This window comes from Nomascus leucogenys, chromosome 7b (genome assembly GCF_006542625.1).
Source record: "Nomascus leucogenys isolate Asia chromosome 7b, Asia_NLE_v1, whole genome shotgun sequence".
Classification (NCBI taxonomy): Eukaryota; Metazoa; Chordata; class Mammalia; order Primates; family Hylobatidae; genus Nomascus; species Nomascus leucogenys.
In genome coordinates, this window is record NC_044387.1 from 69,849,996 (window position 1) to 69,868,969 (window position 18,974).

Below are 18,974 nucleotides of genomic sequence, written 5' to 3' on the forward strand. Positions count from 1 at the left end.
CTACATAACAAAAAATTCTCAGATTAAAATGTGTCTTCCAATAAAAGGTCAAATCTATGGTGATCCTATAAGACCCTATGTTAAGAAATTGTAAGATTTAAGCCAAAGCCTTATAAAGCCTTTCAAGCAGACACAAGATTTTCAAAAGATGTTAAAGACACACCTCACAGGCTTTCTCTATCAAACAGTAGTACTTCTGAGAATATTAAGGACATTGCCCTTCAATTATCCATAATAGAAAGAGTTTATCTCAAATAGATTTTGGGATATAACTTTTATCTAGTGGAGTGAACTCAGTAAGAGTCATAGAAATTTACAGATTTAAATATAATTGTTCTGGAAGAAGCACTACCAGCTTTAACTCTAAAGAACAGAGATAGTACAAAATGAAAAGAGCTTTTAGGCTTCCAACTTATTATGGACAAGAAGCAGCTGAGAAGGAAATTCAGTTGCAAACTCATTTTTATTATGGAAAAGGACAGGACCAACAGCCCAGAGGGTAGATCTAGTAGCCACAGTTAATCATTCTTGGGGACCAGGACCAGGCTCTGATAAGGAAGTGGCAGCATATGCCAGCACCAGTCATGAACCAGCCACTATCACATCCATTTTCACCCTTTGTGAATGGGAATACCTATTGTGGGTGTCCTATGCTGGCTGTATGGGTGGTGGAGAAATATGTCTCTTTAATCCATAGGTCTTCAGTTTGAGAGGAGCTGTGACTGAGGAACCACATTTGCACCTGTACCTGAGGTACATGACATGATCCTGAAGCTGGAGCCTAAGCTTGATGTTGTAATAAATAAGGCTCTTGAGAGTGGAGGGGTGTTGGGAGGGTATGAGTGTATTTTGCATATGGGTAGAATATAAATTAATTTGTGGTCATGGGTGAACTGGTGGCAGATTTAAGTCACAGTCACAATGTATTTTGACACTCTTTCTTGTCAAAAGATGGAGCCTATATCCCCTTTCCTTAATCTGAGTCTGACTGCCCAATGAATGTAATATGACATTGTGTAAACTTCTGGGACTAGACCTTAAGAAACTGACAAAGGAGGAGAGCAAGATGGATGATAAGATGCAATCAGGTGGAACAGCTCCCACCAGCAGACTGAGATGACTTGAGTGCTTTTAACAGATCTTCAGAAGGAAGGTGCTGAGAGTGGACAGGGGGAAGACACAGAAGCTGGGCTGAAAGGGGAGAAAGCTGGGAATCTGCATGGGACAACCATGCACCAGGACTCATTTTTGGTTCACAATAGCTCTGGGGGAACAGGGGAGTTGAACTGGCAAGAAGCAACCCACTCTCACCATGGGCCTCTGGAACCCTGGTAGGATAAGATCCTTCCACCACCACAGACACTCAAGTTGGCAGGGAGAACTGCTTAGAGAAGTGTTAGGGGCAGTAAACCAGCTGATATGGAGCCCAGAGGGTTTGGTGTGGAAGTGGCTATTGTGGAGCATAGCCAGGGATGGCCAACTCCTAGGCTCAACTTGCTCCTATAGGAGATTTTAGTCCTAGGGGAACTGTCGGACCTGATCTCTGCATGGTGGTCTAGCTCATCAGTTGGGGCTGTTTCAACCTGAGCACCCGTTCATCTGCTGACCGCTCCAGGGGCCCCAGCCTGGCCATGCCTGCTTGCAGGGCAGTCTTGGGTGTTTTGGGAGCCCACAGTGTAGTTTCTGAGCTGATGGACTGTGCCTGACTAGTGGAAAGCTCCAGCAAGGTGGCCCCTATGGCTATGTACCAGCTCACCTGCTCCCTCCTCATACTGCAGCTTTTCCTGGGCCAATGGCAACTCCTCACATAAATCTGTTGGCTCATATTTGCATGGGCAGGTTTTGCTTCCCTTGCCCCACCAGAATGCAGGAGTGCAGTCTGTCCCCCACCTGACTGCCATTGCAGATAGAGCCTTGGTGGGCACAGAGCCAATAAGACCCACTCCTACCAGTGTCCTGCCCTTGCGCTAACATTGTGAAGATAACAGCTGATCTTCCTCTACCCTGAATGATCATTCCTGCTCGTGGGGCACAGGGAAGTCACCCAGACCTATGCCCACCAACATCACACTCCAAGTTAACACCACCTCCAGTGCAACAGCACACACAGTCTCCAGCAAGGGCCCTTCTTCCACTTTTCCCCACACTCCTCCCACCAGTTGCATTGCCTCTGCCACTGTGGTGAATGCCTGCAGGGAGGGAGGCAAACATCCTGGCACCTGCTGGTACTCTGCCACAACTGCTACATCTCAGTCCCCCCATCCCCCACCTCCAGCACAATGGATTCCAAACTTTGAGGAGCCAGAGAACAAAGTCAGGGCCCAATACAAGTAACCTAGAATTAGGGCATGCAGTCCAGGAGTTGGGGGCTGATGGTTGATCCCCTAAAATCTTCCAGAAATGAAGCAAGTCAGTCAAATCCACCTTATACCACAATCAAACACTTAAGGTCATCAAATATGATTAAAAAATTTCAAAAGTCAGCAACCTCAAAGATTGAAGGTAGATACGCCCACAAAGATGATAAAAAGTCAGTGAAAGAACTATGAAAACTCAAAAAGCCAGAGTATCTCCTTTCCTCCAAGTGACCACATCATGTCTCCAGCAAGGGTTCTGAACCTAACTGAGATGGCTGAAATAACAGAAATATAATTCAGAATATGGATAGGAATGATCCATATTCAGAATGTCATCCATGAGATGATATCTTAAAATATATATTTTCCAAGTTGCTTCCCCAATCTAGGTAGAGAGGCCAACATTCAAATTCAGAAAATGCAGAGAACCCCAGTAAGATACTTTACAAGAGTATCATCCCCAAGACACATATTATCAGATTCTCCAAGGTTGAAATGAAAGAAAGAAAATGTTAAATGCAGCTGGAGAGAAAGGTCAGATCACTTACAAAGGGAAACCCATCAGACTAACAGTGGACGACTCAACAGAAAGACTACAAGCCAGAAGAGATTGGGGGCTAATATTCGATATTCTTAAAGAAAAGGAATTCCAACCCAGAGTTTCATATTTGGCCAAACTAAGCTTCATAAGTGAGGGAGAAATAAGATCCTTTTCAGACAGGCAAATGCTTAGGGAATTCACTACCACTAGACCTGCCTTACAAGTGCTCCTGAAGGAAGCTCTAAGCATGGAAAGGAAAGACGGTTACCAGCCGCTAGAAAAACACACTGAAGTACAAAGACCAGTGACACTACAAAGCAACCACATAAACAAGTCTGCAAAATAACCAGCTAACATCATGATGACAGAATCAAATCCACACATTCCAATGTGAACCTTAAATGCAAATGGGCTAAATGCTCCAATTAAAAGACACAGAGTGGCAAGCTGGATAAAGAAGCAAGACCTATTGGTATGCTGTCTTCAAGAGACTCATCTCGTGTAATGACACACATAGGCTAAAAATATAGGAATGGAGAAAAATCTAACAAGCAATTGGTAAAGATCAAAAAGCAGGGGTTGCAATCCTAGTTTCTAACAAAACAGTCTTTAAATCAGCAGAGATTAAAAAAGACAAGGGCATTACATAATGGTAAAGGGTTCAATTCAACAAGAAGAGTTTTCCTAAATATATATGCAGCCAACACAGGAGCATCCAGATTCATAAAGCAAGTTCTTAGAGACCTTCAAAGAAACTTAGACTCCCACACAATAATAATGTGAGACTTTTACACCCCACTGACAATATTAGATCATTGAGACAGAAAATTAACAAAGATATTCAGGACCTGAACTCACCTCTGAATCAAGGCGACCTGATAGATAGCTATACTCTCCACCCAAATTCAGCAGAATATACATTCTTCTCATGGCCAAATGGCACTTACTCTAAAATTGATTACATAATTAGAAGTAAAACACTCCTCAGCAAATGCAAAAGAACTGAACTCATAACAGCGTACAATCCATTGGACCATAGTGCAATCAAATTAGAAATTAATACTAAAAAATTAACTCAAAACCATACAATTATGTGAAAATTGAATAACCTTCTCCTGAATGACTTTTGGGTACATAATGAAACTAAGGCAGAAATCAAGAAGTTTTTTGAAACTAATGAGAACAATGATACAACAAACCAGAATCTCCAGGATTCAGCTAAGGCAGTGTTAAGAGGGAAATTTATAACACTAAATTCTCATATCAAAAAGTTAGAAAGTTAGAAAGATCTCAAGTTAATAACCTCACAACTAAAAGAACTAGAGATTCAAGAGCAAACAAATCCTAAAGCTAGCATAAGACAAGAAATAACCAAAATCAGAGCTGAACTGATAGAGATTGAAACATGCAAAACCATTCAAAAGATCAACAAATCCAGGAGCCGGTATTTTGAAAAAAAGTAATAGAATAGACCACTCACCAGACTAAAAGAGAAGAAAAGAGAGAAGATTCAACTAAACACAATCAGAAATTATAAGGGGGATATTACCCCTGACCCCACAGAAATAAAAACAACCATCACAAAATATTATAAACACCTCTATGCACATAAACTAGAAAATCTAGAAGAAATGGATAAATTCCTGGACACACACACCCTCCCAAGACTGAATCAGGAAGTAATTGAATCCCTAAACAGATCAATAATGAGCTCTGAAATTGAGTCAGTAATAAATAGCCTATACCAACCAAAAAAAGCCCAGAACCAGAAGGATTCAGAGCTGAATTTTACCAGATGTACAGAAAATAGCTGATACATTCCTGCTGAAATTATTTGAAAAAAATGGGGAAGAGGGACTCCTCCTTAACTCATTCTAATTCATCATCCTGATACCAAAACCTGGCAGAGACACAATAGGAAAAGAAAACTTCAGGCTGATATCCTTGATAAACATCATGCAAAAATCCTAAAAAATAAATACTGGCAAACTGAATCCAGCAGCACATCATAAAGTTTATCCACCATGATCAAGTAGGTTTTATCACTGGGATACAAGGTTGGTTCAACATATGCAAAACAATAAATGTGATTAATCACATACACAGAACTAACACAAACCACATGATTATCTTAATAGATTCAGGAAAGGCTTTAGATAAAATTCAACACAACTTTATGTTAAAAACTCTCAATGAACTAGGTATTGAAGGAACATACCTTAAAGTAATAAGAGCCAGCTATGACATACCTACAGCCAATATTATACTGAATGGGCAAAAGCTGGCAGCATTTCCTTTGAAAATCAGCACTAAATGAGGATGACCTCTCTCACCACCCCTATTCAACATAGCTTTGGAAGTCCTGGCCAGGGCAATCAGACAAGAGAAAGAAATAAAGGGCTTCCAAATAGGAAGAGAGGAAGTCAAACTACACCTGTTTGAATGAAATTAAGATGACATAATCCTATATCTAGAAAACTCCATAGTCTCGGCTCAAAAACTTCTTAAGCTGATAAACAACTTCAGCAAAGTTTCTGGATATAAAATCAATGTGCAAAAATCGCTGACATTCCAATAAACCAGCAATAGTCAAGCCAAGAGTCAAATAAGGATGCAATCCCATTCCCAACTGCCACAAAAACAAAAAAATGCCTAGGAATACAGCTAACCAGGGAAGTGAAGGATCTCTACAAGAAGAACTACAAAATACTGCTCAAAGAAATCAGAGATGATGACACAACAAATGGAAAAACATTCCATGCTCATGGATAGGAAGAATCAATATTGTAAGAATGGCTGTAACTGCCCAAAGCAATTTATAGATTCAATGCTATTTCTCTTAAACTACCATTATTATTCTTCACAGAACTAGAAAAAACTATTTTAAAATTCATATGGAATGAAAAAGGAGTCCAAATAGCCTGAATAGCCAAGGTAAATAGAACAAAGTCTAAGCAAAAAGAACAAAGCTGAAGGGCATCATGTTACTCAATGTCAAACTATACTACAGGGCTACAGTAACCAAAACAGGATGGTACTGGTACAAAAACAGACACATAGACAAATGAACAGAATAGAGAACACAGAAATAAGGTCACACATCTACAACTATTGGATTTTGATAAACTTGACAAAAAACAAGCAATGGAGAAAAGATCCTCTCTTCAATGAATGGTGCTGGGAGAACTGGTAAGCCATATGCAGAAAATGGAAACTGGATCCCTTCCTCATGCCATATACAAAAATTAACTCAAGATGGATTAAAGACTCAAATGTAAAACCCAAAACTATAAAAATCCTGGAAGACAACCTATGCAATACTATTCAGGACATAGGAACAGGCAAAAATTTCATGACAAAGATGCCAAAAGCAATTTCAATAAGAGCAAAAATGGACAAATGGGATCTAATTAAACAAAAGAGCTTCTGCACAGTGAAGGGAAATATTAACAGAGTAAACAGACAACCTACAGAATGGGAGAAAAATTTTGCAAACTATGCATCCAACAAAGTTCTAATATCCAGCATCTATAAGTAGCTTTAACAAATTTATAAAAAAAAACTCCAAATAACCCCATAGAAAGTGGGCAGAGATGAACATACTCTTTTCAAAATAAGACATACATTTGTGATTGTTGAATCATATGAAGACCAGCTCCACTTCACTAATCATTAGAGAAATGCAAATCAAAACCACAATGAGATACCATTTCACAACAGTCAGAATGGTTATTAATAAAAAGCTAAATAAATAAAGCTGGTGCCAGCTTTATTACAAATCAAATTTTCACAAGTCCATGAATACTGGTGAGGTTGTGGAGAGAAAGGAATGTTTATATACTGTTGATGGGAGTGTAAATTAGTTCAGCCATTGTGGAAGACAGTGTGGTGATTCCTCAAAGACCAAAAAACAGAAATACCATTCGACCCAGCAATACCATCACTGGGTATATCTCCAAAGGAATATAAATCATTCTATCATAAGACACATGCACACATGTGTTCATTGCAGCACTATTGACAATAGCAAAGACATGGAATCAACCTAAATGCCCATCAATGATGGACTGGATAAAGAAAATATGGTACATATATACCATGGAATACTACGCAGCCATAAAAAATAATAAGATCATGTTTTTTTGCAAGAATATGGATGGAACTGGAGGCCATTATCCTTAGTAAACTAACACAGGAACAGAAAACCAAATACCACATGTTGTCACTTATAAATGGGAGCTAAATGATGAGAACACCTGGACACATAGAAGGGAAAAACATACACTGGGGCCTATTGGAGAGTGGAGGGTGGGAGGAGGGAGAGGTTCAGAAAAAATAACTAATGGGTACTAGGCTTAACAGCTGGATGGCAAAATCATCTGTTCAACAAACCCCCACGACAAAAATTTACCTATATAAAAAATCTGCACATGTATTCCTCAACTTAAATTTAAAAAAAAAACTATCTTCAATTCCTGTATCTTGAAATGGTTGCTCTTGGAACCCCGCACCATGTTGTGAGGAAGCCCAAGCAGCATAGCATGTGAAGAAGCCCAGGAGGAAAGAAACTGAAGCTCCAGACCCACGAAAGCAAAAAAAAAAAAAAAAAAACTGAAAGTCAACAATAAACTCTGCTCTCTCTTACCGCATGTAACATCCTGCATGTTGTTAATTTATTTCTTAAAAGTTACTGTCATTTTTATCATATATACAAAATAATGTACATAATGTACATGAATAGTATTAATAACTGTGTACACAATCCCAGTTTGAAAAATAGAACATCAGAAATACAGAGGACCCTATTTCTTTCCCATAATATATTCTACTCTCTCATTCCAAAGGTCTCTAATGTCCTGAAGTTTGTGTTTAATCACTACCTGCTTTTCCTTAAATTTTTAAAAGTCTTATATGTATCTTTATGTAACATATGGTTACTTTTCTCTGATTTTGTACTTTATATAATAATATATTATGCATCTTTTGTAATGTATTTTCCTCAAAGGATTTGACATCTTTCCATCTTGATTTGTGCAGCTATATTTTATTCATAATTTTGCATTATAAATCAGTTACAATCTTAATATTTATTAATATAATTTAGTTTATATACCATTTCATTGTATAACGATGTCAAATTTATTTGTTTTATGGCTTATGGACTTTTGGGTTGTTTCCTAATTTTACAATTGCTATCAACACTATCATGTTCTCCTACATGTTCCTTTGTGTATGTGTGCCTTTGGGAGTACAAATATATGGTGATAGGATACGTGCATAGTAAATCTACAAAGTAATATTGACTGTAACAAAGTGTTTGTACCAAATTATATTTTTATCAATATAGTAGAGTCTTTATTTCTCCTTATCCTTATCAATACACATATTGTCAGACTTTTTTAACTTTTGACAATCTACAGGGGTGAAATAGCATCTTGAGTAGTGATATTGTAGTTTTAAAGTACAAATTCTTGATTACTAATGAGGCTGAGCAGCTTCTCCCAGGCAATCTTATCTCCTCATATGAGAAGTGCCTTTTCATATCTTTTATTCATTTCTTTTTCTATTGGTCTGTTGGTTGTTTTCTAATTGGTTTATAAGAATTCTTTATTTCTTGCTAATTTGTTCTCAATTATATATAGCTATCTATCTTATCCCAGTTTTTCTCTTATAATTTTATTAACATTATGATGTCTTATGATGATCTGAAGTTTGAATATATTGTTCTTTATCTTTAGTCATTTCTGTATTTTTTTAATTATTATTATACTTTAAGTTTTAGGGTACATGTACACAACGTGCAGGTTTGTTACATATGTATACATGTGCCATGTTGGTGTGCTACACCCATTAACTCGTCATTTAGCATTAGGTATATCTCCTAATGCTATCCCTCCCCCTACCCCACAACAGTCCTCAGTGCATGACGTTCCCCTTTCTGTGTCCATGTGTTCTCTTTGTTCAATAATTCCCACCTATGAGTGAGAACATGCAGTGTTTGGTTTTTTGTCCTTGCGATAGTTTGCTGAGAATGATGGTTTCCAGCTTCATCCATGTCCCTACAAAGGACATGAACTCATTTTTTATGGCTGCATAGTATTCCACTGTGTATATGTGCCACATTTTCTTAATCCAGTCTATCATTGTTGGACATTTGGGTTGGTTCCAAGTCTTTGCTATTGTGAATAGTGCCACAATAAACATACGTGTGCATGTGTCTTTAAAGCAGCATGATTTATAATCCTTTGGGTATATACCCAGTAATGGGAGAAAATTTTTGCAACCTACTCTTCTGACAAAAGGCTAATATCCAGAATCTACAATGAACTCAAACAAATTTACAAGAAAAAAACAAACAACCCCATCAAAAAGTGGGCGAAGGATATCAACAGACACTTCTTAAAAGAAGACATTTATGCAGCCAAAAATCACATGAAAAAATGCTTATCATCACTGGCCATCAGAGAAACGCAAATTAAAGCCACAATGAGATACCATCTCACACCAGTTAGAATGGCGATCATTAAAAAGTCAGGAAACAACAGGTGCTAGAGAGGATGTGGAGAAATAGGAACACTTTTACACTGTTGGTGGGACTGTAAACTAGTTCAACCATTGTGGAAGTCGGTGTGGCGATTCCTCAGGGATCTAGAACTAGAAATACCATTTGACCCAGCTGTCCCACTTCTGTATTTTGTTTAAGAAATCCTACCCCACCAGAAAGATACAAAAAATTTGTCTCTATTTTCTTTTAAGACTTTTATAGATTAGCTTTTTATATATGTCCTTAATTCAACTGAAGCTGATTTTTGTGTAGTGTGATGTAGGAATCTAAATTTATTTTTTCCAGTAATCATAACCAGTGTTTCTCTATCATTTATTTAGTATGCCAAACTTTCCACATGAATACTCAATTTATCCCTTCATTCAAAATACTGCTGCCAACTTTATTACAAATCAAATTTCACAAGTCCATGAATCTGCTCCTGAATAGTCTATTTTTTCATTGTTGATTGACTGTACTTTAATATAAAAATTGCCTTAATATAATTTTATTATATATTTGTATTTCACAGGGAAATCCATCCCAACTCCACCTTTGTTTCCCTTAAGAAATGTTTGGTTATTCTTGGTCCACTGATCTTCCATACAAGTTATGACAACAGCTTATTTGAGTATGTGAAAGGATCTTGTTAGAATTTTGATAGAATGTGTATTAATATATAGAAAATCATGATAGAATTTATATATTGCAATCTACATAAATGCCATATGTCTTGATTTATGTGAGTATACTCTACTGTATCATCATCATGTTTCACAACATTCTCCACAAAGAGCTTGCTTATCTTTTGTATATCAGTTTTAGAGTATTTTATGTATTTATTGAAATTGTAAAGTTACCTTTTTACAATAAAATTTCAACAGAAGACTAACATAACGATATAAAAGTTCACAATCATAAGTGTAACATTCGGTGAACTATGACATTCAGAACACATTATCACAACCCTAGACAAACATTATCATACATTATCATAACCCAAGAAGACACCTGCAGGATGCTTCTAGTCTCAACAGCTTCTCTCCTCAGAAGTATGACTATTCTATCTAATTCATAAATTAATTTACTTGCTTTTTAAAATTTTATTTGATTAGAATAATATAGTATGTGACTGGCTTCTTTAACTCAACATTATATTAATGAGATGTATCAATGCAGCATTAGCTTATTCATTTTCATTGCTGCATAATATATTACATTGTAATGGTAAACTAAAAATAAAATCTAAAGCCCCCCAATTGACTGAATGAACCCCCTTTTAGCTGAGAGGACCCCAGAGAAACCTTAAAAACTGAGTTCCTGGCCATGGCAGGACAGAAGGTCAGACGCAGCTCGTTATAACCCCTCCCTTTTGTGGTTTAGACACAACAACTGATCAGCATTCATGTTAAAATAGAAATGAAGTGAACAGAATGAACTCTTTGTGGCAATAAGATACCAAATTATAAACATGACCTAAGACCATGCCACACCCCTACACTTAAAGAATAAACTATGTCAACTACCACAAGATTTTTCTTTTTCTCTGGCAGCTAAACAAGCATTGGCCTTGAGATAAGCAATGCTGAAGCAATTGCACCTTCCCCAGATGCTGACTAACTGATCCCTCCAGCCCCGTTCCATAAACCATAACTACAGGTTTGACTGGACAAGAGATTGATTTCAGTAACTGTCTCCTGATAACAAGACTGCAGACTATGGATTGGTTCTGGACAGTTTCATGAGGCTGCATATGTAAGTGCCTTCATGTCCTGAAAAGACCTTTTGATGTATAGGGTCTACTTGTAATAAATTTAAATGTTAAGTCTCCACTCCAAAGTGAACATGAGTTGTATGTAACATGCATGTTTATTCAACACACATACCTCAGGACCACCTTCATGAATATTCATAGCTTCTCCTATAAGCTGTTGGATATCTATGTTTAGGCAACTGGTTCAGCATAAAGCTCCTCCCTCAACCCCTCCTCCTTTGAAGTACCTGTCTCTGGTCTTTGCCAGAGGCTACTCTTCTGAGCCTGCAGGATGGCCACCTTGCAGGCTATAACTCTTTATAAGAAATAAAGTCCTCTCTCCAAATTTATAAGTTGTGTGATTTGTTTTCAGTTAACATGGTAATACTTCACAATTTACTCTTCTATTCTAATACTGATGCATCGTTTTGGATTTGTGGAGGTTACTAATAGTCTGATTACATTCATTTTTTTGTACATCCTGGTGTACGTATATTTACATTTCCACTGGTATATACCTGTTAGTTCAAGAATTTTATTTTGGCTGGGTGTGGTGGCTCATGCCTGTAATCCCAGAAATTTGGGAGGCCAAGACACGTGGATCACTTGAGGTCAGAAGTTCAAGACCAGCCTGGCCAACATGGCGAAACCCAGTCTCCACTAAAAATACAAAAATTAGCTGGGTGAGGTGGTGTGCGCCTGTAGTCCCAGCTACTTGGGAGGCTGAGATAGGAGAATCAGCTTGAACTCAGAAGGCGAAGGGTGCCATGAGCCAAGATCATGTCACTGCACTCCAGCATGGGCAACAGAGACTCCATCTCAAAAAAAAAATTTTTTTTATTTTACCCTATTTAGAAGCTAATGGATTAGTATATTACTCTTCCATGAATGCTAACAGAAGACATGAAACTCTTGGGTCACAGACAAAGAAAAATTATTTCACACAGCATAAGAAGCAACATGAGGTTGCTTACAACATGGACAAATAGAAACAGCTCCAGTCTACAGCTCCCAGTGAGATTGATGCAGAAGACAGGTGATTTCTGCATTTCCAACTGAAGTACCTGGTTCATCTCACTGGGACTGGTTGGACAATGGGTGCAGCCCATGGAGGGCAAGCCAAAGCAGGGTGGGGTGTTGCCTCACCCAGGAAGCACAAGGGGTTGAGGGATTTCCCTCTCTTAGCCAAGGGAAGCCATGAGTGACTGTACTTGGAGGAATGGTACACTCCTGCCCAAATACTGCACTTTTCCCATGATCTTCGCAACCGGCAGACAAGGAGATTCCCTCCTGTGCCTGGTTTGGTGGGTCCCATGCCCAAGGAGCCTTGCTTGCTGCTAGCACAGCAGTCTGAGATCCACCTGGGATGCTGGAGCTTGGTGGGGTGAGGGGAGTCTGCCATTACTGAGGCTTGAGTAGGCAGTTCTAGGCTTACAGTGTAAACAAAGCAGCAGGGAATCTCGAACTAGACTGAGCCCACTGCAGCTCAGCAAGGCCTACTGACTCTCTAGATTCCACCTCTGCGGACAAGACATATTCAACTTTCTTAAAGACAAGAATTTTCCACCCAGAATTTCATATCCAGCCAAATTAAGCTTCATAAGTGAAGGAGAAATAAAATCCTCTATAGACAAGCAAATGCTGAGAGATTTTGTCACCACCATGCCTGCCTTACAAGAGCTCCTGAAGGAAGCACTAAACATGGAAAGGAAAAACTGGGACCAGTCACTGCAAAAACTTACCAAATTGTAAAGACTATCAATGCTATGAAGAAACTGCATCAATTAACGGGCAAAATAACCAGCTAGCATCATAATAACAGGATCAAATTCACACATAACAATATTAACCTTAATGTAAATGGGCTAAATGACCCAATTAAAAGACACAGAGTGGCAAATTGGATGAAGAGTCAAGACCCATCGGTGTGCTGTATTCAGGAGGCCCATCTCACATGCAAAGACACACACAGGCTCAAAATAAAGGGATGGAAGAAGATCTACCAAGCAAATGGAAAAAAGAAAAAAAAGCAGGGTTTGCAATCCTGGTCTCTGATAAAACAGACTTTAAACCAACAAAGATCAAAAGAGACAAAGAAGGGTATTACATAATGGTAAAGAGATCAATTCAACAAGAAGAGCTAACTATCCTAAATATATATGCACCAAAAAACAGGTGCAAGCAGATTGATAAAGCAGGTTCTTAGAGATCTTTAAAGAGACTTACACTCCCACACAATAATAATGGGAGACTTTAATACCCCACTGTCAATATTAGACAGACAAATGAGACAGAAAATTAACAAGGATAACCAGGACGTGAACTCAGCTCTGGACCAAGCAGACATAATAAATATCTACAGAACTCTCCACCCCAAATCAACAGAATATACATTCTTCTCAGCATCACATCGCACTTTTCTAAAATTGACCACATAATTGGAAGTAAAACACTCCTCGGCAAATCTAAAAGAACAGAAATCACAACAAACAGTCTCTCAAACCACAGTGTAATCAAATTAGAATACAGGATTAACAAACTCACTCAAAACTGCACAACTACATGGAAACTGAACCCTTCAAAAAAATCAAGGAATCCAAGAGCTGGTTTTTTGAAAAGATCAACAAAATAGATTGACCACAGGCAAGACTAATAAAGAAAAGAGAGAAGAAACGAATAGATGCAATAAAAAATGATAAAGGGGATATCACCACCGATCCCACAGAAATACAAACTACCATCAGAGAATACTATCAACACCTCTACACAAATAAACTAGAAAATCTAGAAGAAATAGATAAATTCCTGGACACGTACACCCTCCCAAGACTAAACCAGGAAGAAGCTGAATCTCTGAATAGACCAATTACAGGTTCTGAAATTGAGGCAATAATTAATAGCCTACCAACCAAAAAAACTCCAGGACCAGACAGATTCATAGCCAGATTCTACCAGAGGTACAAAGAGGAGCTGGTACCATTCCTTCTGAAACTATTCCAATCAATAGAAAAAGCGGGAATCCTCCCTAACTCATTTTATGAGGCCAGCACCATCCTGATACCAAAGCCTGGCAGAGACACAACAAAAAAAGAGAATTTTGGGGCAATATCCCTAACATCAATGTGAAAATCCTTAATAAAATACTGGCAAACTGAATCCAGCAGCATGTCAAAAAGCTCATCTACCACGATCAAGTCAGCTTCATCCCTGGGATGCAAGGCCAGTTCAACTTATGCAAATCAGTAAATGTAATGTATCACATAAACAGAACCAGTGACAAAAACCACATGATTATCTCATAGATGCAAGAAAGGTCTTAGACAAAATTCAACAGACTTTTATGCTAGAAACTCTCAATTAACTAGGTTTTGATGGAACATATCTTAAAATAACAAGAGCTATTTATGACAGACCCACAGCCAATATCATACTGATTGGACAAACATGGAAGAATTTCCTTTGAAAACCTGCACAAGACAAGGATGCCCTCTCTCACCACTCCTATTGAACATAGTATTGGAAGTCCTGGCCAGGGCTGTCAGGCAAGAGAAGGAAATAAAGGGTATTCAATTAGGAAAAGAGGAAGTCAAATTGTCTCTGTTTGCAGACAACATGATTGTATATTTAGAACACACCATTGTCTCAGCCCCAAATCTCGTTAAGCTGACAAGCAACTTCAGCGAAGTCTCAGGATATAAAATTAATGAGCAAAAATCACAAGCATTCCTATACACCAATAAGAGACAAACAGAGAGCCAAATCATGAGTGAACTCCCATTCACTCCCAATTACTACAAAGAGAATAAAATATCTAGGAATCCAACTTACAAGGGATGTGAAGGACCTCTTCAAGGAGAACTACAAACCACTGCTCAATGAAATAAAAGAGGACACAAACAAATGGAAGAACATTTCATGCTCATGGATAGGAAGAACCAATATCGTGAAAATGGTCATACTGCCCAAAGTAATTTATAGATTCAATGCTATCCCCATCAAGCTACCACTGAATTTCTTCACAGAATTGGAAAAAACTATTTTCAATGTCAGATGGAACCAAAAAAGAGCCTGCATAGCCAAGACAATCCTGAGCAAAGAGAACAAAGCTGGAGGCATCACACTACCTGACTTCAAACTACACTACAAGGCTACAGTAACCAAAATAACATGGTACTGGTACCAAAACAGTTATATAGACCAAAGGAATAGAACAGAGGCCTCAGAAATAACGCCACACATCTTCAGCCATCTGATCTTTGACAAACCTGACAAAAACAAGCAATGGGGAAAAGATTCCCTATTTAATAAATGGTGCTGGGAAAACTGGCTAGCCATATGTAGAAAGCTGAAACTGGATCCCTTCCTTACACCTTATATAAAAATTAACTCAAGATGGATTAAAGACTTAAATATAAGTCCTAGGCCAGGCGCAGTGGCTCATGCTTGTAATCCCAGCACTTTGGGAGGCCGAGGCGGGCGGATCACGAGGTCAGGAGATCGAGACCATGGTGAAACCCCGTCTCTACTAAAAATACAAAAAATTAGCCGGGCATGGTGGCGGGCACCTGTAGTCCCAGCTACTCGGAGAGGCTGAGGCAGGAGAATGGCGTGAACCCGAGAGGCGGAGCTTGCAGTGAGCCGAGATTGCGCTACTGCACTCCAACCTGGGAGGCAGAGCGAGACTCCGTCTCAAAAAAAAAAAAAAAAAAAAAAAAAAAAAAAAAATATATATATATATATATATATATATGTCCTAAATCCGTAAAAACCATAGAAGAAAACCTAGGCAATACCATGCAAGACATAGGCATGTGCAAAGACTTCATGAGTAAAACACTGAAAGCAATGGCAACAAAAGCCAACATAGACAAATGGGATCTAATTAAACTATAGAGCTTTTGCACAGCAAAAGAAACTATCATCAGAGTGAACAGACAACCTACAGAATGAAAGAAAATATTCGCAATCTATCCATCTGACAAAGGGCTAATATCCAGAATCTACAAATAACTTAAACAAATTTAAAAGAAAAAAGACAAACAATGCCATCAAAAAGTGGGCAAAGGATATCAACAGACACTTCTCAAAAAAAAAGACATTTATGCAGCCAAGAGACATATGAAAAAAAGCTCATCATCACTGTCATCAGAGAAATGCAAATCAAAACCACAGTGAGATACCATCTCTCACCAGTGTGAATGGCGATCATTAAAAAGTCAGGAAACAACAGATGCTGGAGGGGATGTGGAGAAATAGGAACGCTTTTACACTGGAACATCACACACCGGGTCTTGGTGGGGTTGGGGGCTGGAGGAGGGATAGTGTTAGGAGAAGTACCTAATGTAAGTGACGAGTTGATGGGTGCAGTAAACCATCATGGCACATGTATACCTATGTAACAAACCTGCACGTTGGGCACATGTACCCTAGAACTTAAAGTATAATAAATAAAAAAGAAGCAACATGAGTTTCAACATATTGGTGTCAGTTTTTCTCCCCATCTCCAATGTCTCCTGAAGATGAAGTATAGGACCAAGATGGATGCCTGCACATGAGTACAATGTTAAATAGAATTGGTGATAGTAAAAATCTTTTCTTCTTCCAGATCAGGCAACAAGCTTTCAATATTTTATCATTAAATATAATGTTTACTCTGTCATTATTATTATTATTATTGAAGTATATTTTAAATATAATATAGCATACAGATTTTAAATGTGGAGATTAATCAGTTTTGATAAATGTGTACAGACCCCAATAAATTCCATGTGGTAGGAAGAATTCTTAGATGACCCCCAAATTTCCTAGTCTCTAGGGTTCACACCCTATATGATTCCCTCCCTCAAATGTGGTAAGGTCTGCAAATATGAGGAACTATCACTCCCTTTATTATGCTTTGTCATATAGACAAAGAGATTCTGCAGTTATAATTAATGTCCCTAGTCAGCCGATTTCAATAAAAAGGGTGAGCCTACTGTAATTAGGTAGCTTTTATTTTTATTTTATTTTATTTTATTTTAAGTTCTGGGATACATGTGCTGAACATGCAGGTTTGTTACATAGGTATATATGTGCCATGGTAGTTTGCTGCACTTATCAAACTGTCAGTTAGGTTTTAAGCCCCCCATGCATTAGGTATTTGTCCTAATTATCTCCCTCCCCTTACCCCCCACCCCACAACAGGCCCTAGTGTGTTATGTTCCCCTCCCTGTGTCCAAGTGTTCTCATTGTTCAACCCCCACTTATGAATGAGAACATGAAGTGTTTGGTTTTCTGCTCTTATGTTAGTTTGCTGAAGATGATGGTTTCTGCCTTTGTCCATGTCCCTGCAAAGGACGTGAAGTCATTTTTTATGGCTGCATAGTATTCCATGGTGTATATGTGCCATATTTTCTTTATCCAGTCTATCATTGATGGGCATTTGGGTTGGTTCCAAGTCTTTGCTATTGTAAATGTGCTGCAATAAACATACGTGTGCAAAAAACATACGTCTTTATAGTAGCATGATTTATAATCCTTTGGGTATATACCCAGCAATGGGATTGCTGGGTCAAATGGTATTTCTGGTTCTAGATCCTTGAGGAATCACCACACTGTCTTCCACAATGGCTGACACTCCTACCAACAGTGTAAAAGCATGCCTACTTCTCCACATCCTCGCCAGCAGTAGCGGACATACTTCTGATTCATAAAAAAAAATCAGGCTTGTTGTGAACTGCCTATAGAAGGGTCCCTGTGATTAGGAAATGAGGGTAACTTTAGGTATTTAGAGTGTGACTTCTATCTGAAAGTCAGTAAGAAACATGGACTTCAATTCTACAGATGTGAGGAACTAAATTGTTCCTGCAACAACAAGAACCTGGACAAGGTCCTTGGACTCCAGGTGAGACTGCAGCTCTAGCTAACACTTTGTCAACCCTTGGCAGAAGACCCAGCTATGCCATACTTAGACTTCTGACCTACAGAAACTGTAAAATAATAAATGGATGTTGTTTAAGTCACTAAGTTTGTGCTACTTTGTTATACAGCATCAAAAAACTAGTACATTCCCTCATTTCCCTTTCCAATTTATCTCCTTATCCTAGAGGCTGCTCTGATTTCAATCGCCGTATCTTAGTTTTTGCCTATCCTAGAATTTGATATAAGTTGCAACATATATGTAAATAAAATATTTGGTGTCTGGCATTTTTATTCAAGTTGTGTACATCAGTAGTTTGTTCTTTTTCTTGCTAAGTATTCTATCATACGAATATATTGCAATTTTATTATAATCACCTGGTTATGGCATTGGGTTGTCTCCATTTTAGGGCAATTATGAATAAAGCTGCTATTTTGAACATTGTAGCCCCCAGATCTTTTGTGGACATATGTTTTGTTTCTGTTGGGAAAGTACCTGGAGTAGAATTCCTGAGTCATCGGGAAGGTGAATGTGTATAAGATATGGCCAGATTATTTTCTAAAAAATTACATTATTTTTCATTCCCACCAGCAATACATGAGCATGCCAATACTTCTGCATCTTGCCAAAACTTGTTTTTGCCAGCCTTTTTAGTAGACCCTAGAGCAAAACCAGCAGAATTTGAATTACAGCATTGCAACTTAATGTATGACCTTGACCAAGTTGCTCTCTGTGTCTCAGTCTTCTTATTTGTAAATTGAGCACAATATTTGTACCTAGTTCATAGGGTTGCTTTGATGATTAAATGAGTTTATATATGTAAAGTCCTTAGATTCATGCTTGACATTTGGTATTATATAAATGAAAGCCATTGTAATTGA

The 18,974-nt window shown here is 38.2% G+C and overlaps 1 long non-coding RNA gene across 1 annotated transcript; it reads right to left on the minus strand.

Moving 5' to 3' along the window:
- Positions 1 to 2,942: 2,942 nt before the first annotated feature.
- On the minus strand, positions 2,943 to 12,835 carry LOC115835903. Its single transcript, XR_004030861.1, has 3 exons — positions 12,729 to 12,835; positions 10,716 to 10,718; positions 2,943 to 2,974 (listed from the first exon to the last, which is right to left on the minus strand). It is a non-coding gene; the product is annotated as an uncharacterized LOC115835903 (long non-coding RNA).
- Positions 12,836 to 18,974: the final 6,139 nt, after the last annotated feature.